Source organism: Lontra canadensis, unplaced genomic scaffold (genome assembly GCF_010015895.1).
Source record: "Lontra canadensis isolate GAN:19392208 unplaced genomic scaffold, GSC_riverotter_1.0 scaffold52, whole genome shotgun sequence".
In the NCBI taxonomy this organism is placed as follows: domain Eukaryota; kingdom Metazoa; phylum Chordata; class Mammalia; order Carnivora; family Mustelidae; genus Lontra; species Lontra canadensis.
In genome coordinates, this window is record NW_022631046.1 from 12,964,766 (window position 1) to 12,990,488 (window position 25,723).

The following is a 25,723-nucleotide window of genomic DNA, read 5'->3' on the forward strand; positions in this document are numbered from 1 at the left end:
CAGTATAAATTTTAATTAAATATCAAAGTTAGCCCACGAAAGTCTACTGGATCCACAATGGAATAAAATTCTGCATATGTGCAACAAAAATACAAGAAACTCAACATGACGAATTATCAGTGGCATAATATACAATTAAAAATATTTTAACTTATTTAAATATGCACAAATGACAACTATTATTTATCTTTCATGTAGATGGAGACGTTCATGGATAGTCAGAAGAGGACTTCAGAGCATTTTCAAGGGCTGGAGAGCTTTTTGGTCCTGGTTTTTTATTGCATATAAGCTCACTTAAAGATGTAGAGCTTTTGGCTCCTTTGATAATAGACATACCACTAATACCACCATGAATGCTCATGAAGTGGGTCATTGTTTTGTATCAAAAATGCAAAAGAGGAAAAGCCAGAGTGGTGTTCTGGAGGCATCAGGGGAGGGGACCAAGGAAAGGGATTAAGGAGCATGTGTGATCTGAAAGCTCCCTGAACTAAGAGCAATGAATGCAAGGAAAGAAAAAGTCAATGGTGAGTGGTCAGGAGATGATGGAGGAGATCACGTTCTCTCACTAGCTATGAGGAAATTTCATCTTCCAATACAGCTTTCCTGACCAGAGTACTTCAGGGTGGCTAAAAGAAGGGAGAGCCAGTATGTAAACAATGTTGAAACTTGGGAGGGACTATATATTTTTAATTTGAAGCTTTGTCCCAAATTTGGTTTGGCAAGAGTTTTTATGACTAATCTACCAGTAGGGTGAAATAAATAGCATCATTCATATCAGGAGTATCAACCAACCCCTGGGAGATGTTTAGGAGGCAATGCCAGACCTTCCTTTCTGGAGGGAAAGCTATACTACAAGAAAACAATTGGAACCAATTATTTTTATACTAAGTTGACAGTTAGGACAGAAAAAAAAAATGCATTAAGAGCCAAAAAATACTGCATATGGTCTGCAAGTCTTTTCTGGAGAAGTGAATCATGGAGATAAAGAGAAGCAGCTTATTTTTACAGTTACATTTTATATTTCTAGAAAAATAACCACAACATGGTCGTGATTTCTAAACACAGGGAAATGAGACTTTATGAACATCACACAACACAAAACATACCACCTGTTGCAGCTACAACTCTATGTGAGTCACTCTGAAGCCTTAATTAAAACAAAAAAACAGAAACATAAAACTTATGGTTACCAAAAAATTGTTCTAATTGACATGTGTTAAAATGAGAGGATGCTCAAATCGTCTTAAAATACAATTTTTCTTTTGCCAAGAGCCACAAAACCCTAAACCCTGACCAATGTTAACCCAAGTATCATTTAAACATATGCCCAAAGGGCAGTGAGACGATGCTGGGGGCACCCACTGATTCTACCAGTCTTCCCATGCTCTGCAAAGGCAGTTGTCCGTAGTGACAGAGGTACCAGAACATAGCAAATGTGGGCATCCAGGAACATCTCAACACAATCTTTGATCTTCCAGAGCATTTCCTTTTGCTTGGTCCTGCAAGGTCAGTAGTTTCCATTTAGTTATGTTAATCCCAAACCCCAAAGAAATGTATCCATAAAAGCCATTCATAGAACAACTTTGTTTTGAGATTTACCCAAAACTGTACTATCAAGTATTTGGTAACCAAAGGGGATCAGAACATGCATTTTTGCTTCTTCCAGTTCAAGTTTTGCTTTGGTCTTCTCTGCATTTCCTCCTGTTCTCATGCGGGAAAACCACCAGCAAACAGTCCCTATGTTTTTCTGTAAATACCACAACCAGGAGATATGGGCTGAAGACAAAAATTTTTAGGGAATTAACCTAAACAAACTAATTTATCCTCACAATTTTTTAAAGAAAAAAAAAATGACTCAGCTTAATCATATTTGACTCCAAAAAAACCCCATCTCATGACTGCATGAGAAAAAAGCAGAAATCAGATGAACAAGAATGGTTTTTGTCTCACACTAGAATTATAAGAAAGGTTAATTTTTACATGAAAATTACATCTACATAAAAATAGATTTCTGGAACAATGCATTATTGACAGTTATGTGGGAAGATAAATGCACTCATGTAAATGTTCTTTCTCAACCAGGTTATTAAATATATTGACAGTACTGCCTTTGAAAACAATCATTTTAAAGAAATCAAATATTAATACAAGTGTAAAGACATCATCGCTAATGTAATCTTTAACTCAAGGAAATACATATGCAACAATTTTTTTCTAAGGCTTATTGATATATACTGCTATTAAAGTAAACAGTAAATATTTATGCTTTGTTCTTGTTTATTGTCCATGGAAGGAAAAAAATAGGTAGTTAATTGGTAAATCTGGATTCTGTCCACACTTCCATTGTCATGGAGAAATACTGACACTGGTGGCCTATGAAAGACCTAGTAGTTTGATTACTGGTATTGGCACTTGGAAATCATAAGTCTGAGTTACTGCTCTAAGTCCAAAATATGTAAAAATCAAACATAGCTATAGAAATGTAAATGTTTTACATTACATTACATGATCATTAATGACTTTAATCAAGCAGATCTCCAAATTAATTTTGCTAATTGTTCATTCCTCCCAGGACATTAACTGGCTTGATGGAAATTCCTGGGACATATGTTGACACCAGCATCTGGTCAGAAATAGGGACATCAATAAACTCTACTTGGTGTCTCTACAGACTCTGCAAGTGCTTGCTATAAACACTTTCGACACTGAAGCATTTATTTCAATAAACATTTCGGAGAACATGTCTGCCTTATACTTAGAAAAAGAATAAGCCTGCTTGCAAACCCATGGTACTCAAAAATGCTTACTCAATGAATGATGCAATGAGAATGACTTGATAATAAGCTGGAAAATATCTGCCAACATTTACAAGAGGGTAATAACATCACAAATGATTACTGGGAATGCCTTTACTGCATAATGTACTATCTACTAGTTTATACTCTATTTGGAACATGTAGAGTAACTTTAAACAAATACTACTATTTTAAAGAAAGCAATTCCCTAACATTTCACACCTACTGTACCATTTGCAGTAAATTATAGCAAGAAATGTATCAGAATTCAATACAGGTATAGAGAACTGGTTACACCTGCAAACTTTTAGATTGTTAGTAACTGCTCAGCGGTTGTCATTTTAAATTGCTGACATATGAATGCATTGATACAGTTTTGTTAAAAATTCATTACCCCAAAGTATCTTACTTATTGCACCATCCTATATTTCAAAATTATTTTAATGGAGATTTGATCTCCAAGTAGAGGCAAAACACTTTGTTCTCTGTCTCTGGTTCCCCTTTAGTAGAACTGTACCAATATATGGGGTTTCTCATTCCCGATCCATGGATGTATAGTCACCCTACTATCACTGATTAAGGAAAAAATACTGCTTGTACTAAAAGTGCCAAAGTGCATCAAGCAAAGTAATTCCAATGCAGTAAAATTGAGTTTAGCAATTAGCAACTGCAGGACAAAGTTCCCATCCTTAAACAAGGAGTTCTAGTTCTTCACTGCTTTTCCCTAAAATCGTATCTCCCCCTGCATTCTAAAGCTTTCAAAAAAAAAATCTTTGTAACAATGCTTTTGTATGACACTGTCTCTAAGTCTCCTAGGTAGCACGCATCTGTTTTAATTTCATTTATACCAGTTACTCCTTTTTCCACCATCTGAGTCCAGGAGGATCACTGCCATCATCACACCAAGCGTTACTCACGACTGACAGAACAACAGAGCAGAACACTTCTGAAGAAGGCTTTACAGTGGAATAATGCCAGCACAAGTCATTATAGCCTATTTTGTCACAGAGCCATCCACAGTATGGACTCAAGTAACCCAGACACCACTGGCATCTCCTTGCCTAAGCTCATCTGCTGAGTACAAAGAATACACAGGTTTCGAAGCAACCTCTGAGACGTTTTCTAATTTTCTTGCCTCTTTCCCTTCTGGCTCCAAACTTCAACAGGAATCTACCCTATTGTAAAGACTCTCAGAAGAGAATTACAGACTCCCTTGGTAGCTCGTGTCAAAGTTCAGAAGAGTCTTCAGTTGTACCTAAATTCCTTGTGCTGCCCTTCCAACACTACTTCCTCTAATCCTGTCTTTCCAAATGCAAGAGTCCATATAGCAAGTATACTAATGTAAGTGCCTAAGAATCATTAAAGACCTCAAAGTTCTTATGCATCCATTTTACAGATACAACATATTGGGTATAAATATGCACAATGGGGACTGAATTTTTAGTCTTCTAAAACTAACATCTCAGTCACTGGGAGAGGAGAAAGGGTAACTGCAGGGAGGAGTAGCCTTCCTGGTCCATCTGAAAATGCAAAGCCTTCCTGGGCTGCCTATTTGTTTCAGGGGCTTATGTTTGCAGACAGCTGGTATTCTTGGAGAGAAAAAACAACAACAACTAGCCAACCAACCAACCAAACAAAACAACAACAACAAAAAAAAACACGCAGCAGTGGCAATATCCTTATAAAAGCAAGTCCTTGTTCGGCTTTGGCAAGTTTTAGCCTGGAGTAAAATTACCTCCAAGTTACAACCACGGAAACTGGGATTTCAATAGAAATGCTGACCCGACCTTCACGAAAGCAGCAAATTGCAGTCTCTGCTGCTTTATTACCGCTCTCCAAGGCGCTCCATTGGAAAGTCCATGCTCACGTCCCCCTCCAATTAATCAATGTATTAAAAAAACACGAGGAGAGAAGGCACGCTCAAAACCAACCCTTCCAGGTCTATTCTTCCTGCTACTCCTCAGAGGTGATTCAAAGCGCACCTGGAAATTACATGGGTTATCATGGCTTTTTAATTTTGAAAACAAATGACCTTTGGAAAATATATATTCGTGAAAGTCAAACCATTTGGAAAGACCTCCTGTAATTTACCGCTTCAAACTCCTCGCAACCGCGAAGATGAGGAAAGGGAAAATGTGCCCAACCCGGGGGGTGGTGTTGCTGGTGGTGGTGGTGGTGGTGGTGGGAGATGGGGGAAAACCAATAACCAAACCACGTTAAAAAAAAAAAAAAAAAAGCCCACACGGTAGAAACCGCTAGCCTGGGCTGCAACAAATGCCCCGGCAAACCCTTTCCGCAGCCTTCTCGGATTTTCCGACCCGGCTTCCTTTTTCCTTTCCTGCCCCAGCTGCCGCACCACTTCTCGAAACCGCATCTTGGAGAGCAGGGGCCGTGGGCAGCGGGGAAAGCCGAGCCCCACGCCGCCCGCTTCCGCCCCGCTACTCACCCGAGCCGGTCGGCACTAGCGACGGCAGCGGCCGCGGGCTGGCTGCGAGCCGGGATCCGCGAGGGCTGGCGGGCTCTGGCCCCCGTGGACGCGGACATGTGGCTGGAACCTCTGCTCCCCTAGCCGTTGCCTCTGAGCATCTTTCTGGGCGCCCCCAGCGAAAGCGAGCGGCGAGGCGAGGGCGAGCGCGCCTAGGAGGGGCGGGAGAGGCGCCGAGCCTGGCCGCGCCGCGCCGCGCTGCGCCGCGCCGAGCGCCGGGCTCTCCCCGCCAGCTCCCCGGGCCCGCGCGCACGCGCCTCCCGCCGCGCCCCCATCCCCGCCGCGCGCCCTCGCACGCGCCCGGCCCCACACGGCGCGCGCCAGCCCCGGCGGCGGCGCGTCCTCCCCCGAATGCCGTCTCCAGGGCTGCTGGCGGCGCTCTCCATTGTTCTGCGGCTGCTTCCCGGGGGTGGGCGGCTGGGGCGGTGGGAGGTGTCGGCTTAGTTGTCGGGGAGGGCTTACCGCTCAGTCGGACCCTAACTGCGAGAGCGACACGGGCCCGGGCGCGGCGCGCGGGGGTGCAGGGCGCCTAGCACCGCGGGCTGCTGGCGCGCGGGGGCTTCCTCCTCCCGCACTCGCTCCTGCTCGGCGCCCGGCGCATCCTGTGTTACTATGGATATTCTCGCTCTTCGCCGCCTCCTCCTCGCACTCCGAGAGGCCGCCGCAGCGGCAGCAGCCAGGCAGCTCCGCAGGCGTCCAGGTGACCAGCCCGGCAGCGGCAGCAGCGGTGGCAGCAGCCGCCACCGCCGCCGTCACTGCCGTCGCAGCCGATGGAGAGAGGAGGAGGAAGAAGGGGAGAAAGAAGGTCCGACTTTACTCCCGAGGCCCCCTAGGGTTTGCTCCCACCAACCGAGCGGCTACGAGTTCACAACGCTGGAGAGGCCACCGCCATCCTCAACTTGTGTGGACTGGTGGCACCACCCGAGCGACTAGCGTTCCAGCTGTTCTCAAAGGGGACTCATCAGGCCCCTGGAGACCTAGAGGGCCAGGTTAACATTTTCAGTTAAGATTTTGGCACGGTTCAAACTCCCTCTGTCCCTCCCTCGGTTCCCATCAAAGTTACCATTGTATTACTACGAATAGTTGTATAAATTTATTCTCTAAAAAATTATGCCAATTAAATGAGGGACACCTGGCCTCAAATGATAAGGCTTTTCACCTTTTTTTTTTTTTTAAATCCCAATAGTTCTTCCTTGCCATCAATAAATAAAAATGATGTGCAGTTTACAGACTGCTTAATTCCAAAACGTTTGAATGAACATACCGGCAACCCACGCACTTCAGTGCCTTGGTGTTTCAACGTTCCATCCAAAAGTGTGAGTTGCCCACTTAGTCTGGGATAAGAACCGCAGATTCCCACAAACCCATACCCATCGTCTGAAAACAAGGTAACAGCACCCAAACTGTCTGTGAAAAATAGTTTGGAATGAGATACTTCAAATATTTAAGGAAATGTACAACATTCTGATCAACTCCAACAGTACTAACCAGTCTGTTTTTCAGGGTACTTTCAGTTTCTAAACTTTAAGAGTGCACATTTATTGCTCTAAGACCAAAGGAAACAAAGATTTTGATCAACTGCAAATGTCAGGCACTAAAATAGAAATGTGAATCAGTTTTTAAATACTATGCAACATTTACTGGGCACATGATTTGCCAGGCATCTGTGAATTATCTCATTTAACTCTCGGAACTCTATGAGGTAAGTTTTATTATTATCTTCACTTTACAGATGAAAAATAAAAGGCTTAGTGAGATCTGCAGCCACTAGTTATGGGACAGCATTCGTTTCCTTAAACCAGACACACCAAACGTCCACGGTTTTGTCTGTTTTCACGTCGTGTGCCTTTGTGAGGTTCAGGTTAATAGTATACTCTGAAGCCACCCCTTTAGCAAAAGTCAGGGCTCTTTGCTATAAGCCTCTGCCTGTGAGGCCCCCAAGGGTGAGCACTTAACTGTATACAAATGACTTCTCATTTACAGAAGGAGTTCGTGAAGCTTTTTCATTTTACATCTTACAAATATAGAAAGAGAAACAGATTGGACATGATCTGCCTTCTTGACTAGGGCATGTTTGTATCTCTGGTTTTTTTGTTTGTTTGTTTTTTGGTTTTTTTTTTTTTTTGAGATCAGCAAGCTTTCAGTGGGTTTGGGCTTCAGGCCATTTAGTTCTATTTCTCGGTGTGCAACCAAAAACATGAGACTTGGGATGGGATAGGTGTTTTCTTGGTTTCCCAATCCTGTGAATGACTGAAGAATGACATTTCCTGGGGCATCAATCTCTTCTGGATATTGTTCTCCAGCAACAATATTGGGCTCTGTCCAAAAGATGCCATTTGTTAGCAAGGAACTACAGGCTCTTTAGAAAGGAGGAATGCTCTCATTTTTGTATCATCAAGTCTTCTGCACTCTAGAGTCATTTGGGACCTATAGGCCTTTTTGTGTCTGCACCACCTCTAGAGTCAGCATTTGTGCTTGGCTCGTAAAAACTTCTTGAGGGAGCTGAGAGAGTTGCTGTCCATGGTAGCTGGTACTGATGCTCCATTCAACATAATCAGGTCACATATTAAATACTATACACCTGGAAAATAACTTCATCCCAGCACTAGTGAAATTTATCAATAAACCCCACGTATGCATATTAAAACATAAAGATTTTATTAGTGTAGTTTCCTACTACTGGTTTGGGTAAAAACATTAAATAATCCACAGAGGGAGGACTTTTTATTCTTTGGCACTAAAATAGTCCCTTCTTATAGTTGGAATTTTTGACATTTTAATGCTCTAGAACAGCATAAAGAATATAAGAGATCATCTTCTGAAATCCTCTAATATTGTAGCAAAGGAAATTGATGCAAAGAATGATTAAGTCACTTGCCCAAGGACCTTCCCTAACTAGAGACAGGAGCAAAATCATGAATTCTTGCCACTTATTCAGACATTTAACATGATATTATTGTGCCCCAGGATATTCAATGCCAGAGTTATTTCTTCCTTTAATGGTTTTATATTTTTGCTAAAAATCAGTTAATTCTTTAAAAAACTTTTTTTTAATTAACATATAATGTATTATTAGCCCCAGGGGTACAGGTCTGTGAATTGCCAGGTTTACACACTTCATGGCACTCACCATAGCACATACCTTCCCCAATGTCCATAACCCAACCACCCTCACAACCCCCGCCCCGCAACCCTCAGTTTGTTTTGTGAGATTAAGAGTCTCTTATGGTTTGTCTCCTCCTGATCCCATCTTGTTTCATTTATTCTTTTCCTACTCCCCAACCCTCCCATGTTGCCTCTCAACTTCCTCATATCAGGGAGATCATATGATATTTGTCTTTCTCTGATTGACTTATTTCGCTAAGCTTAATACCCTCTAGTTCCATTCATGTTATCACAAATGGCAAGTTTTCATTTCTTTTGATGACTGCATAGTATTCCATTGTATATATGTACCACATCTTCTTTATCCATTCACCTGTTGATGGACATCTATGTTTTTTCCATAGTTTGGCTGTTGTGGACATTGCTGCTATAAACATTCAGGTGCATGTGCCCCTTCAGATCACTACATTTGTGTCTTTACCAAGACACATCTTTACACAATACCACATCTTCTTTATCCATTCATCTGTTGTAAAAGTCAGTTAATCCTAATTTATGTTATTTAAAATATGAACAATAGCCTCATGTTCGTTTACTTGGGGGAATCCACATTTTGTTTTTAATACACTGGTTATATTAATTAATATGCTGTTCCTTGGAACATGAACAATTTAGAAAAAACTCTTAAGAGTACCAACTCCCGACTTCCCCATATCCTAATGAAAAGTCATTCCATTCCATTATAAGTCATCGAGAATACAACCCTCTCTAACTTAAACTACTTACTTAAGAACAGCAATTTGATATCAGAAGGGACTAACATTTGGAATTTCCCAATCTCCTGTATTCTTTCTTTGCATTTAAAAAAATTATCCAGAAGATTATGTTGAATATTTCAGTCTCACAAAGTCTGAAGATGGTGAAGTCCTCAAAGAGATATGTAAAACACTAATATGAGTCCATTTGTATAAATTTAGAGGAATAGAATTACAATAATTCATTCCTTTGTTTTGATGTAGTATTGTGCAGTAGTTAATTAAGCTCCCAATTTTGAAATCAGACCTATGGGTTCAAGTAATGGCTCTTCCACTTAATAGTTTTTGTAATCTTGAGTATGTTACTTAAATTTTTCGAGCCTTATCTTCCCAACTTGCAAAACTGTATAAATAATAACAGAAATTATTTCTTAGAGCTGCAGTTGGGGGAAAGGAGATTACACCCATGTGGTGCTCTTTTTGATGTGACAGTTTGACTAGGTTACAAGTCCCCATTTATGTAATCAAACACAATCTAGGTGTTGCCATGAAAGTATTTTGTAGATGCGATTAAAGTCCATAATCAGTTGACTTTAAGAGAGATTGTTCTAGATAATCTGATTCAATCAGTTAAAAGGCCTTAGGAGCAGAGATGAGGGTTTCCTGAAGAAAAAGCAGCTCTGTGAATGGCAGTTGCAGCTCCTGCCTAAGAATTGCAGCCTGCCCTTCCTGATGGCCTTACTTACAGATTTCAGACTCCCTGGCCAGTTCCCACAATTGCATAGGCCAATTCCTTGCAATAAATCTCCTGGTGTATATCTACTACCAGTTTTATTTCTCTGATTGAGCCCTAACTTACACACTTTGTAAAGTACTAACTGTAGTATCTGGCACATAATGAGCCCCCTCACCCCCGCCAAATGTAGCTCAAATGTTTTTAGCAAAATCTTTATTGTATACCTCTCACATGCACAGTATCAAGGTATGCACTTTGATAAAAATGTCTTAAAGTTCTGAAATAGAATAGAGATAGATGCCTATTACCTTCAATGATAGCAACCTCAACCAGGAAAGCCTTCAATGTTTTAGTAAGATTTCCAGGAAAACAAAGGAGATGAGCAAACCAATGTTGATTTTTTTATCTGGAGCTATGTAGAGAAATAATGCAAATCTGGTATGATGACCACTTCCTGGGTTAGGAAACAATGAATAAAAAGGTAGGCACTCCTCTTTCAATAGATCCAGATGGACTTATCATATGAAACTAGGAAGAAACTAGGAAGATCAACATGTAATTCCATGATGTAATATAACTTTATTTATGACTGTTGGTCTTAAGCCAACTAGAATTAAATATTTAAGAGAACTGCTTTGAGATTCTTGGAGGAAGAAATCCTCTCATACTTAAAAATACTAAAGGAAAAGATCTTTCTTATTCCAATGTTAGCTTATCTTAATATCCTATGTTATTCATCTGATCGCTTTTAATTTATTTTGAGCATTTTTAAGCAAAGAAAAAAAATACTTTAAAATTTTTTAAAAGCAGTCCTGGCACAACCTACTTACACAGACGCTGCCTCTGTCCTTCAGGATTATAATACCAGGCATACAAAACTTAAAGCGGGGGAAATATCTCAGGGTCAGTAAACAAAGTCCAGGAAGGAATTCTCAGATATAAATGGGATTAAAAGGTGATGAGATAGTAAGAGAGAGGGAGAACCTTTTGACTTTATATCAAAGCTCTGATAACTTAGACTCCATTTAACAAATGCTTGTTTTAAGTCTTGAATTTGTGTGTGTATTCCCTAGACAGAGCTGTCCTGTGATCCTTTATACCACATTAATGATTTTTTTTAAAGGTAGTGACATAAAAATACCTCTGCTCATTATATCAAGATTCACGGAATGTCTGTGATGTCAAACCATGAGTTGGGAGCTGAGGGATAGGAGGGTGGGTTAGTGATGGACTCTAGCTTTGTGAAACCCATTCTCTGAGTAGCTCCCGTGTATCCTTACGGATTTCAACTAATATGCAACTTATTCCAGGAAAATGTTTATACATCTCGGCACTGGCCTAGACAAAATTCTTTTGCTCTTACAGTAACTTTGCTTTCCCTAATATAATATTTATTATTATTGGGTGTTTTTGTTTGTTTGTTTTTTAGTAATTACTTGTTTAGTTATGGATCTCCCTAGGAGACTGCATGAAGTCAGGGACACTGCTTATGTAATCCTCTACCTCTGCTTACCTTCTGACCCCAAACAGGTGTTAGGAAAATATTTGTCAAACAAGTGAAAGAAAGCTCGGGACATGTCAAATTGTAGTTGTTTTCCATCCAGGCACATGCAGGAAGCAAAAGGGATATAAATTGGAGCTCAGGAGAGAGAAGAGGATGAGGGGTACGGAGCTGCTCTCCACTGCCTTCCTGGCAGTGGAAAGGCTTGGGAGTGGAATGCCATCACCTAGAACTACATGCGGAATTATCAAAGAACTCTAGACAGTGCTCACATGTTACAGTTTATACTGTGGGATGAAACATGACCCACTGCTAGGCTAGAAAAATTTTAGAAAACTCCACCCCCAAATAAATCCTTTCAATCATGTGGACAAGTTCCAAATAAACAGGCATTTCACAACTAAGCTACTGAAAAGATATGATACAGACTTATAATCATGATATGGTGGAAACTTACCTTTCAGTAGGTGGAAGGCAGGGTGTTGAACTTTGAAAAACCAAAGTTGGTGTGTGTAGACAGAGAGCATGGGACACAAGCCAGAGAGACAGAGCCTGTGTGCTGGGGAAGAAGCAGGATCATGGAGTTCTACAAGAGGTGGGCATCAGGGAAGGCTCTGAGTAGTGAACAGATGGGGATGGTCATTGGTGGGGTATGTCTGACATAGAAGCAGGACGATTCTCCTTTATACTCAGGGCTTGCTTGACATTAATGAGATAAATAAGGGATAGGCTGACTTCTACCACTCATAGATTCTATTATTTTATACGGCATGATCATACTTTTGCTGAGGAAAAATTCCTTTATTTGGATAGCAAATGTAAAACAATTTATAGACTGTCTATTAACCATGGGCATCTTTACTACCAAGCTAACACAACCCAGAGTGAGCAGAAGGGATTTACACTTTTTCCTGAAGGCAAGCAGGCTTGGGATCCAGGGGGAATGAATGTAAACACAGAGGCCCATCTGCCAGGAATGTTCTGCCCCAGTCTTCTGAATTAAGACCTAGGGACTTCTTTTGGATGTTAACTACATTCAAGGCCTGAGCCACATAGAGCTCCACTGAGCCATAGCTAAGATGTTTGCTTACAGCTTTTGCTTACAACCAGCCCCTAGGAATCAGTGCTAGCCATTCAAAACAGGTGTTAAATACTTCATCCTTCTAACACCTTTAGCCAATAGAGCAGCTGTGCTCAACGCTGGCAGCAGCCTTCAAGGTTAACCACGAGAGGGTGATGCTCCCGTAACCTGATCCTGGATGTCTGTTTTACTGAGTGGGCATACATTCCTGACTTCCCAGGGCAACCCTCTTGAAGTGAGTCAGACAGACCACGGGATCTAAATTTTGATTCAGAAGCATATGGTTTATAGCACTTTGGAGATTATACTTGGGGGCCTCAAGGAGGTAGTATAATGTATAGAAAAAGGCCATGGGCTCAGACGTGGGTTTGAATCTGACTCTATCATTTACTAGCTATAGACCCTGAGAAGTTGCTTAATCTTGGTGCACTTCAGTTTTTGCCTCTGTGAAATCGGCATAATTGTGCTTTAAGGATTAAATGAGTGCACCCATGTAAAAATCTAGCATGCTACCCGGTGCACAATAATTGTTCAACCAGAGAATTAAGTTCACCCTAGGATTAATTTGTAAGTCTTTAGAATCAAGAGGCTACTCCAACTTACCAACTGAACTAAGTAACAAAGCTCCTTTCCATAGTACTTTCTAGTGTGCTTATGGGCTGTATCAGTGAGGAACAGCTCACACCCCTGGGAACGGGCAGAAACTTTTTCTAATGTAGACTCATAAAAAAAAGGGCTTTTTTTTTTTTTTTTTCTCCACAGGATTTTATGGAGGACAAGATAGCCTATCATTTGATGATAATTATGTATATCATTATGCTAATTCTCCAGCAGTGTCCATTAAGGGTGTTAACATATACTAGAGGGGCAAAAGGAGAAAAAAATACATATAAATATTTCTTAGGATAGGAAGTTGTGGTTGATGTCCAATGTTTTTCTTGCTTGACACCCAGTCCCTTTTATTTCTGTTAGCAATTGTCTGATTTTTCACTGGAGACTGACTCCTTCAGCCCCCAGCCATGAAATCCTGGAAAATCCTAGAAAAGCTGAACATAGAGTGAATCCACGATCTACTGATCAGTCAAAGGATTTTGTCACTCAGTCACAGGGGATCTTTCAGGGAAGTTTAGGACCAGGATTCTGCTGGAATACTGGGAAAGAGAAGCTCTCTTTTCATTGAGGTTTCTAAGCTGGGGACACTGACATTGCCAGGGTGCTAACCTTAATGCCTGGACCTGCCAAGGGCATCATGTGGAGAGGGTCTGCGTAAGAGCAAAACAGTGTAGAGGAAAGCAGAGTGATGACAGGGAGAGCCTGAGTGATTCCAGTGATAGCTTTCAAGGCTCTTTCAGTTCTGCCTGAAAGAAACCTCTCGAGTTTATCAATACAAACCACTAAATTCCTTGTTTTGCTTCAGGCATTTTGAGTTAGTTTCTGATACTTGTAACTGAAAATGTCCTAGCTTATTCAGAAGGGAACTTAAATGCAATTAATGCTGTTTCAATCTCCTCTACAACTTCTAATGAAGAGTCACTCAACCAAAACTTGGACTCCCCCAGTGCTAGGAAACTCATTACCAGATGAAGAAGCCAACTTTGGAGCCTTTACTGCTGCAGAAGACTTTGTTACAGTGACCTAAATCTTCTTTTCTGAAACTTTTGTGTCTCACCATTTATTTCATACCCACCAGCAGGGGCCAGGGGCCATGTGCTATGTCATGTTAATAAATATAAATTTATGATCTCATTTAATTCTCCAAACAACATAATGATATAAAAATTATTTTGAAAGCCACCGCAGAAACCCAGATGAGAAAAAATATTGGACTGAATGAAGTAAGGGCAGTGGAGGTGGGAATAAAGAGGATGAGGATGGACCAGAGACATAAAGGTGTAGCATCTCTGTGACTTGGCGATTGAATGGAGGTTGAGGGCAAGAAAGAAGATGGAGTCTAGGATGACCTCCAGAAATCACACAGATGGTGAAAAAATAGGGAGGGCAGCATGGGTTAGGAAAGATGAAGGTTCTGCTAGTTGTCTCAACAGGTGCAATAAACCAATGGGGTCTGTGACAGGGGGCGCATGACAGTTCTATACATTTTAAAATATTTTAATGGAATCAGATTTAAAGAACAGAATTTGACACACAACAAAAGCAAATATTTTAAAAGTATATGCAATTTTTTGCATAGCCCTTTATCACACAAATGCATGTCAGAATACTATGCTTATGTTCAGCCCTCAAGCCTGGTTTCTCTCTTGTCTTCTGCCAACACCCTGGAAGGCAGAGGAAGGGAGCCAGAGAGCCCAGTGTGAGGATGCAGCAGAGGTTGCCTAAGCATTGGGGGGTAGGATTCCCTGGACTTTTGAGGTCCAGGATCCAAAAAGAAGCGCATACTTGTGGAAGATGTTTTTGAGAATGGGAAAGAGACATGGAGAGAAGAAGCACATTTCTTGTGTACTTACTTTGGTTATATAAACATATATTTTAAAGTAATCTTTACATCCAATGTGAGGCACAAACTCCCAAGCCTGAGATCAAGAGTACAGTATTGACTGAGCCGTCCAGGTGACCGATTTTGTGTACCTACCAAGTATAAGACCTTTATAAGCACTTCCTCAACAATGCTGGAGGGTCTGTGTTATTACTTCAGTACCATCTTTTTTTCCAGATGAAGAAATTGTGAAGGCTCTGAGAGACTAAGTAATTTTTCCAAGATCAAACAACACTAGAATTAAATCTAGAATATGTGGCTCTGAGATCCATGATTTTTTATTATGCTACGATGTTTCCTTAACTAACAAACAGTTATAAGAGGTTTTTGGTTTTTTTTTTTTTTCATTTGTTTGTTTTAGATTTATTTATTTACTTGAGAGTGGTGGAGGGGAGAGGCGGAGAGAGAAAGAGAATCTTAAGCAGACTCCACACACAGTGGTGAGCCCAACACGGGCTTGATCCTAAGACCCTGAGATCAGGGCCTGAGCCAAAATCAAGAGTCAGATGCTTAACAACTGAGCCACCCAGGTGCCCCAAGATATTTTTTATTTGATAAAATATATTTATATGCTATTTTAATTAGTCCTCGAAATAATAACTCAGAGGTTGATACTGCTAATGTCGCTTTTATTTGGTAGATGAGGCAATGGAGTCCCTGAGAGGTCCAATGACTTGGTCAAGGTCACACAGCTAGTAAGTAGCATGACCATGGCTGGGATTCAAAATTCCTCACTCCCATTCTTGTGTATTTATTCTCCCATGACACTACAGCTGCTGCATCAGGCAAGCTGCTATGAAGTGGGGCTTTGTCAGAACAGTGACTGATAACAGCTTTGTTCTAAAACATTCTCCCTTGCAGAGCAATGCCCAGCCTGACACTTGGTGGTGGTGTCTGCTGCTACCCTCACTGACTTACAAGAGAAAGAACCAAGGAAAGAAAGAACCCAGGCCCCAGGCTCCCTGAAGTTTCTGATGGGGGAGGGGTGGAATTCTCCCAAAGAGCTTTTAACCATTCCCTTTCTATTGAGCATTAGGGTGGGATCTCTAGTGCTTTCTGGGAAAAGCCACTCTTTCTGGCAGGACCTCTAGGGTGAGTCAACATACCCCATGGGATAAAAATGGCTGTCACGGTGAAGTCAAGTGGGTAGCTACATTAACTCTTTCAGGACATTAGGCTATCATTTGGTAAATTACTGCTTTGCTCTAAATGGGTCCCCAGTGGGTATGGAGTGTAAGAATGTTCTAATTGGTGTTTTCTCCCCTTTCTCTCAGCTGCTTTTTCTAATCATGATGTAGACCAAGAAGTTGTTTAATAACTGCTTTATTCTGAATCACTGGATGCTCTTATAAATATCAAAAATGCCTGTGCAGATCTGCTATATTCAAACATATGGAACCAAATCTATGTGTAAGGAGAATGTCAGATCTGCAGCCTAGTACCCATAAAACCAAGGAGTGACCAAGGCAGTGGGACATCCCTGAGTTTGAAATTCTGAGTTAATGGAAAGCCTGGGGCAGTGGGTGGAGGGAAGCAGATGCTGAGGGGAGTTCCAGAGTAGGAATTCTTTTTTCCTGCTTAAATGAGGATCCATAATTCTGATCTGTGGAGGAATCAGGGTCTCTGCCTTGACACATCTACTACAAGGGGGATTTTTGGGGAGTTCAAGGATGTTCCCTGGAAACACTGGTTTCGCCCTATCACTCAGAAGAATCTGGAAACATTTCTTCCTCCTTGGGAGAAAAACAAATGTATTAGGGCTCTCCTTTGTTCTTGCAAATCTGTGTTACTGAGTAAATGTCCAACAGAGTTCTTAGGACCTAATATTGTTTTTGTGTGGTGGTTATTACAGCAATGATACTTTACATTTATATAGCATTAAAAGTTTTTAAAGCCCTTGCATATTCATTGTTGATCGGGGCTGGCCTCACAGACATGTGATCCCACAGGGCCTGGCTCTCAGAAGGCCCCTGCCCTTGGTGGAATGCTCTGCAGTTGCAGTCCTGCCATTCCAAATATTTTTAACTTTGAATTTGTGTTTTGTAAGTGAAGCCTGATGGGACTATGGACCACGTGGTGTAGGGCTTAGAACCTCGGCTTACATGAGGTCCTGCCTTCCTGGCTGGCTGTCTGCTTTCTACTCCGGCTGCCGAGGGTGCTGCCTGCTGATCCCCTCTCTGGGTAACCCCACAACCACCACTGGTCTTTGCCTAGAGTAGCAATCATGTGGCTTTGATGGGGCTAAGGAGGGGCTGGCCTTCTTTCAGCTCTTCCCCCTCTTCTCCCCCCAGTGGTGGTGGGTAGTCTTGGTGTGAGGGTCACCCACCTTTGCGGCCTTTGGAATAGGCAAGGTGACAGCCATCCCTGCCTTGAGCTGCAATTCATGGTGTTTGGTGGGCAACATGGTGGGTGACTCGGCAGAGGCCTCTCACTCACATCCAATCCAAATATCAAGCACGTACTGGCCTAGAGACTGTTATCCCTTTGCGGGGGGAGAAGGGATGTCATTCATTTGCCATAGGTTGGGGTGGTGGGCCTGTGGAATGGGGAGACTAACTTCGCTACCCCCTTGCCAGGCTTCACATTTTGCTTCTGTACTGGGTCCTACAAACTATGTAGCTAAACCTGTTCTTTTTTTTTTTTTTTTAAGATTTTATTTATTTATTTGACAGACAGAGATCACAAGTAGGCAAAGAGGCAGGCAGAGACAGAGGAAGGGAAGCAGGCTCCCTGCTGAGCAGAGAGCCCGATGTGGGGCTCGATCCTAGGACCCTGAGATCATGACCTGAGCCAAAGGCAGAGGCTTAACCCACTGAGCCAGCCAGGTGCCCCCAAACCTGTTCTTGACACTCATTATGCTACCATCAAGCTAGATACGACAAGGATGTTGCTACTATCGTGTCCACTGCCATTATTACTTACTGGAGGCCACCATTCCTTCTCTGTGACTTGTGCTGGGGCAAGCACTTAATAATATGCTACCTTATTTAGTCCTCACAACAAATGTACGAGGCAGAGGGTTTATACATGGGGGGGTGTGTGCCCAACTTTTCAGTGTAATTTTCTCATCTGTAAAACTGATGCAATTCTACTTTCACAAGGATATTATGAGAAGGGAATAAGATGATGTGTGTACAGGGATGGACAAAATTGTATTCACCTGCATTCCTCTAGCACTGCATTTCTTTAGAAGAAAAACGATGGAAAGCTCTGTGAGGGAGATGGTGGAGCCTCTTCAGAGACAGACTCAGGTAACTCAAGAAGGTTGCACTTCTGCACTTAATGACAAGGAGAGAAGTTTGCATTGTTCTCAGGAGGAAGGTGGTAAAGAAAGAAGAGTCACTGAGGGCAAAGGTTTTGGGGGGCAAGAGTGACAATATGCCATCGAGAGATAGGAAATATTGAATGAGGCTTTAAACAAATTGTTCGTGTTGGGTTTATGCTGTAAACACCTTCACCTTCCCATCATCTGAAATCTTTAGTAAGGACTAAGTAACTGACTAATGCTTCTACGTGTGATTAGATTAATAGGGGGAGGGTCTCAAAGAGGTATCTAGATTTGCATCCATGTTGGCACAAATTAAAATAGACAGCATGAGTGGATGTATTTGCCCGAAGATGAGTATAAAGCTGGTGCTGGGTTATAACATTATTCTTTGATTGTTTCCTCTGGATGATTTCAGTTTTTTTGAGGCCGTGTACTTTGGGTGGGTGGGTGTGTAACAGTAGTTATATATATTCTGTTTAGTTTTTATTTTCCCATAAGCTCTCCCACCAGGCTCCGCACACAGTTGATGTTCAAATATTGAAGGATTATCAATGTGAGTAGTAACTACTAAGGGAAAGAAACTAATATGATCTAGTGTAATCATTTCAACGTTTTGATGTAGGAATTAGTCTTTGCAGTTTACAAATGAGGTATGTGAGGCTCAGAGAGGCCAGGAAACTACACTTACTGAGTGGCAAAGCAGCGATACAATTCCATGGTTCTGGTCAATGAAATGTTAGCAGACTATCCAGAGTTTTGGTGTCATATACACCAAATATTACACATTGCGTATATTTTGAAACCCTAATGAAATCAGAAGAATAAGAAGAATTGACTTTAAAAACATTCTTAGCAAATAAAAAGTAGAAAAAGGGAGGAAGAACAAGAACATAAGAAAAAAAACACATGGCATAACTTAGTTATCCCTTAGATAATTGTAGGGTTGTACTGACATTACTCGTTGTACTGTAATGACACCAAAAAGGAAAAATGTGCCAGGTAGATGCAACATTTGTGCAGGAAAAGGCTGCCTCAAATGTGTCTGAAAGCATGGCTCTTCCTTCAGCCAAGTCAAGTCCAAAGGAGCACATGAATAATTGGCTACAGCTACCCTTTAAGCAAGTGCCAGCTCTCTCTGCTCGGGGTTGATACATATCCAAACCTTAGGGAGTCAGGAATCGGCTGCCAGCAGCAATGGGCTTCTGAGCATTCATGACCAGACCAGGTGCTGATCCATCAAGCTAATTAGCAGCCTGTGGGCCACTGTTAGCTGGGAAGGTAGAAGTTTTTTAACTTTTCCTGACAAACTTTGTGCCTATCCGTGCTTTTGGAACAAGATACGATCACAAAGTTCTATCAGCAAGTAACACCACACACACACACAAACGCATCTCATTTAGAATTCAAAAGGAGTAAGGCTAAAAGGAAATATAGGTTTGCTTTAAGTAAGATGAGAGACTATCAAAACAAAGGAAGTGAACTTTCACACACACACACACAGTGTATATATAGTGCTTTTTCCCATTTTATATACCTTATAGTATCATCGCCACAGAATGGACATTCAATAAATGTTTGGTCTTATTGATAATAATATTTAAAACAAAAAGAACAAAAAAAAAAGAGAAAATGGGATGGAATTGCAGCCTGTTGGTACCCGAAATGCATTTGAACATCAGGATCCCAGAGGAACAGAAGAAAAAGAATTAGCTTCAGTGGGAAATACAGAGAACGTGTTGAATGTTCAGAAAAACAGTAAACTTACTTTAATTAGGAGATGAAATACATCAGAAATAGCGTCATTGCAAACTATAAAGCAATGTGTAAATCAGCAAAAGAAAGAATCCAGGTAATTTTAATATATTTGTAGAAACTTATTATAAATGATGCATTTAAAATTAGTTTTAATGTGATGGTCAAACAGTAAAATAGTAACCACCAATGAAGCTACAACCATTCCAAACGTCTTCACTGACACAAGAGAAGCATTCTACAGCCAATCAGTTCAGTATTTCTGACTTTGTTGACCATGGGTCCAATAATCACCAGCGGAGCAGTGTCAATATATGATTTGGAGAAACGAAATAACAAAGAAGCATCCTAGTCCTTGAAGTAGCCAAATTTGAAAATCATACAGAATGGTAAGGCAGAATACTGGCAGGAGTCTTAAAACACAGAGGTAACATTTATGGAGATGTCTGCACGAGCTCTCTGTCAACATATGGAGAATTGAGGAAGGGCTACGGGATTTCAATGACACCCCCGTCACCACCATCTGGAGATAAAAATCCTGCAGTAGAATTTCTTTTAACTGTGATATCTTACTGATGAGCTTTATATTAATGACAAGATCATAGCCAAAGTTCCCTTGGATTACTTACTATAAATCTATTTACTGCTTGATTCTAGGGTTAGAAAAATGGATGTCTGCCTTTGTGAAGAACAGCTGTCGCTGTATTTGTAGAATCAAAGAGTCAAGATAATGATACTGTTAATTCCACAGTCTTCAGGGACTTAAAGAAAGCATCACGCTGCCCGAGAAGGTTTGGATGTACTGGCTATAATGTGAACTATACTGCCCCAAGTAGCTAATCTGCATGTTGAGATTATGAGAACAAATCTCCCCAAATATTTACTGACTAAAAACGTAGTGAATGGTTCCTTAGGAAAAGCAGGGGCACGAGTCGATTACTTTTGCTGTAAGAAATTAATGCACTACCTGGACTATAATCAATTTCAGATTGTGGTCTTTTAAATGGAAGACGGCAGTTTTTCCAGGGTCGATGAGATACTGGGATTCATGCCAAATGAGAATCCTCCATCATGCTTTCTACAGTCTTGTGTGTGTGGAGCACATGAGGTCACAAATCTGTTCTATGGTTGGTCCAGTTATTGCCCTGGAAAAATGACTCTCCTACAACCTACCCACTGCTACAGACTGTCTCCCTCTGGTTTGATCAGAGCTGACCCTCCAGTTCTTCCTGTCTAAGACATTTCTTACCAGTGAAGGTAGAAAGATGCCTCTGATCCTGACCATCATATCTATCTCTCCAGCCTAAAGAATGATGTCTTCAACTCTTTGATGCACCTCTGGGTCTGGGGTGCTTTTGCCTGTGGGACTCTCTCTGCCTCTCACATTCTGCTGCCAGTTCCTTCCCTGGAAAGCTGTTCTTCTTTTCTGTGTTACCACCTCCTGAAAGCTTTCCCTGATAACAACAGCAAACACATAGCACTTACTTGGTCCCAAGTATACTTCTACATGCTTTACTAAACACATTTCATTGTCACCAGAGTCCTACTAAGTAGCTACTATTATAATCTCCATCCTAGAGACAGAGAAACTTAAAGGCAGAGAGGTTAAGAAATTTATTCAAGTTCACCGGTAAGTGGGAACACTGAGATTCTGAACTAAGGCAGTCAGGCTCCTGAGCGCTCGTCCTTCAGCACTCCTCAGAGTAGAGGGGTCCTGAGCCCTCACCACCATAGCCCCAGCACAGGCCACCAGAGAACCAGCTGCCTAGCGATGCAGTCATGATTACAACCCTCCCCTCCTTCTGTGTTCTCGAACTCCAGCTAATCCTCAACACTCAGCCCAGGAATCATTTCCTTCCTTCCTTCCTTTCTTTTTTTAAAGATTTTATTTATTTGTTTGACACAGAGAGAGAGAGAGATAGATCACAAGTAGGCAGAGCAGCAGAGAGAGAGAGAGAGGGAAGCAGGCAGAGAGAGCCCGATGTGGGGCTCGATCCCAGGACCCTGGGATCATGACCTGAGCCCAAGGCAGAGGCTTTAACCCACTGAGCCACCCAGGCACCTCCATTTCTTTCTCTTTCTTTCCTTCTTTCTTTTCTTTCTCCCTCCCTCCCTTCCTCCCTCCCTCTTCTTCCTTCCTTCCTTCCTTCCTTCCTTCCCTCCCTCCCTCCCTCCCTCCTTTCTTTTCTTTTCTTTTCTTTTCTTTTCTTTTCTTTTCTTTTCTTTTCTTTTCTTTTCTTTTCTTTCCTTTCCTTTCCTTTCTTTTCTTTTCTTTTCTTTCTTTTCCTTAAGGCTTCCTGATCCTGCCCCCTCAGCCCAGGTGAGGTGCGTCCTCCACTGTCTGCACTGTTCTTCTCTGTGCTAGAGCGCAACGCCGCATGTCTGCTTACTTGTTTGTTTTCTCCACTAATCCACAAAATCTTTGAAGACAGAGATGGTCTGAGATGTTCTGGTAAATAACACAGTGCCTGTCATATAGAGCTGCTGCTACATAAATATTTGTCTGTTTAAAGGATGGACCCTTATCCTAAGAAGTCTCCATTTTACGGCTGTTTTCCAGCTTTTACAGGCAGATTAAGAACAAAAAGGATTCTATCACAAATCCTGGGGGAATCATGACAAATTCTTAGCCCCAGTTCAGAAAGAAGCAAGGCTATTTATAACTCAGGGGCTCAATGTTACATGACCTGGACTTAATTTTTCCTCACAGCTTAGATGTGTAGAACTTTAGACTGGAAGGGCCCTTGGAGTTCATTTAGTCCAGGCATTGCAAACCGGTGGCCTCGAGATATGTTTTATTTGACACTTACTATTATTTGTTTCTATTTTTATTGGAACACCTCGAGGCAGGACATTTCCTTTTTATTTCTCCACCTTCTGCACTATATCCTATCGTCATGTACCACTTCATTTATTTATATCATCCACCTCCCGCTTCAAGGCATTTTAGTGTGAAATATCAGATTGCAACTCAACCCAGTTTTGTCCCCCTTTAAAGTGAAACTTCTCAAGTCTGTACTTAGGGTCTCCAAGTCTCTCATTAACTCATTCCAATCAGGTGTCACATCCCCTGGCCTGTCAAGATGACCAGCGGCCTTCATGCTGCTAAGTCTGGTTGCCGGGACTGACCTGATATGCCCCCCTCCCTTGATTTTCAGGATAATACTCTCCTGGTTTTTCTCCTACTTCTCTGGCCTCTCTTTCTCTTCCTCCAAATACCCTTGTCCTCTACATGTTGGATGGCCCAAGGTGCAGTCCTTGGCCTGTTCCTTCTCTCCATCTACTCTCACTCTTCTGATGAATAAGTGAGTGAGTTAATTTTTCCAGTGGAAAAAAAAATGAAAGCCCTGTGAGGGTAAGTAACTCACTAGGAACACACAGTGATAAACTGGCAGAACCAAAATCCAGCTTTCTTACCTCCCCATCTAGCTCTCAGCCACCACATCTTGATGCAGCTTTGGTCTGTCAGGCCCATTGAATAACACTGTGCTGAGAGGGAAGGAGATCTCTGGAGTTCTCTCATCATGTCTTAGGTCTCATCTTTTCTGTTTTCCTACTTAACACCCCCTCCATCGTTACATAGCCTGGTTAAGTCATGGCTGGGCAATTATTGATGTGTTTGCTAAGTGTTCTGATTTACTCTCAGAGGAAAAACTTGTGCATGATTCTTCCATTATTCAGGAAGTAACAAAAGATATAGTCATAATATATAGGAAAAAAGAATGATTCACTGCTGAGCCACTGAGCCACAGGGAGCAATCCAAGGTTTAGAGGAGACAATCAGCTAAGATAAGTCACCATGATGTCACAGTGAAATATACAAATACCTCAGTGGGCTGATCCAAAAGAACACGTCAATTAAATCAGCTTGCTGCTGAGCACTTTTCCACATCCATGAAGAGATGCTCTCTACTCTGACAGCCTTATTTAAGGAGAGGCAATAAAAGGAAGTGGCGGGAGGCAGCGATCTATCCAACATACTTCGTGGAGGAAGAAATGACTTCAAATTGCTACAGAGTAAATGAATATAGTCACACTGAAATGTTCTGAAAGAGGTCAAACATGTTTGGACATTCAACCCAACAGGTCAAGAATATATCTAATAAAGTATAGACAGCGTAGACCATCAATGGCCAGCAAAGACTTATCAGGACATGGTAGTTGAACATGGTCCTTGGTAAAACCCATTTGGTTAGAATAGCGCAGATGCTCTTAAACTCTCTAGACTTCAGTTTAGTTCCTTCATTGCGGAGTGATGAAGAACACTTCTCAGTGTTGTTACAAAGACTAAAAGAGTATGTTTGTGAAAATCAAGTCCTCAAAAATAATAACAAAATTTTTATACGTCTTTACTATAAACCAGGTACTGGCAAATGCTAATTTGCTTAACCCTTACAACAACCCTCAGATTCAACTATTATTATTACCATTTTACAGATGGAGAAATTGATGTATAGAGAGGTTAGGCAACTTTCTCAATGGCACACAGTTAACAAGTGGCAAGGCTGGGTCTTTGGGTCCAGGCAGTCTGGATCCCAGAGGATCGATCTCCCCGACACTACACCCGTAAATGTCAGGGCTCTTCCCTTCCACTCTATACTCCAGAAAGCCAGTGTTCCTGCACACTCAAAGTTTTGCTGACTTAAAGTCTCAGCTAAAGGAAAGTATCGTGTACATATTCTCTGGAGCTCAGTAATTTAGCCCTCATTTCTATATCAGCTTAGTCCCCATATGCATGAAGACAGTAAAACAAAAACCAAAAACCAGTCCAATTAATACAAGAGGTAAGATCACAAGTTTGAGATTGTTTTTTATTTGGTATCAGCTGAACTACTCTAAGCATTCAGGATGAAGGGTTATTTATCCCAGTTAATGAATCTCATGGTAACATAAATGTCTTCCAGCTCTGAGATTAGTGAGTAGCTCTCGTCTGGGGACCACTTAGTGGAGCAAATCCAGCATGAACAAAAGAGGAGGGGATTTGGGAGAATGAGGAGGGGAGAAGGGAGAGAAGGAGCATTTGCTGAGCAGCTACCTCACGCCAGGCATCACACTAGGTGCCTGACCCTCATTATTCCCATTAATTATTATGACAACTCAATCATCCACAAACACTTATGGACTGCCAGGCCCCAGCATTGTGCTGGGATTACTAAATTGAATAAATCATGGTCCTTGCCCTTCTAAGGAGAATAAAGAAAGAAAACAAGCAGAGCAGCTATTTGAGTTCAGTGTGGCGTTATTTTGGTGTGAATATATACAGGCAGTGGAACTGTGGGAAGCGGGCCAAGATGGTACTGGCCATGCTTAGGGTCCCTTCACAAAGGACTCTTTCCTTGACAGGGCAGCCTGTCTCTTTCCTGACTCTTTCCTGACTCTTTCTTGGTTCGATGATGCCAATCAGTGCTCATCCCTGCTGCTCTCCCCACCTCTGCACAGGGAACATGGTTAATTGGCCAGATGAGTCAGAATCTCTCCCTTAGGAGTTTACATTTGGAGGGTGACCTAGAAGTCAGGGATTCAGCTGTAGTGATAGAAACCAAGAAGATGATCAAAAAGGAGTCCAAAGCAGACGAGAAGGAGACCAGGTGGGACCAGGGGCAGGCAGGAGTCGTAAGTAGGCAGAAGCTATGAGTAAACAGAAGCTACAAGGCACACAAAAGCATGGAGGATTGCATGAGGAAGCTAGCTGGTAGCAGAAAGAGAATGCATGGGAGTAGGGTATGCTGTGATACATGTACCACAGTCGCT

The 25,723-nt window shown here is 41.8% G+C and overlaps 1 protein-coding gene across 19 annotated transcripts in view; it reads right to left on the reverse strand.

Moving 5' to 3' along the window:
- Window positions 1–25,723, reverse strand: part of ANKS1B (ankyrin repeat and sterile alpha motif domain containing 1B) — a 1,097,747-nt gene that overhangs the window by 140,818 nt on the left and 931,206 nt on the right. Inside the window, exon 1 of one of the 19 annotated variants that reach the window (XM_032874320.1) lies at window positions 5,743–5,845. The exons of 17 other annotated variants lie outside the window; for them this stretch is intronic. The gene's annotated coding sequence lies outside the window, so the exon portion shown is untranslated. Of the gene's footprint in view, window positions 1–5,241; window positions 5,457–5,742; window positions 5,846–25,723 lie in introns of those variants that run through there. One more of the 19 variants, XM_032874318.1, reaches the window with a different exon arrangement.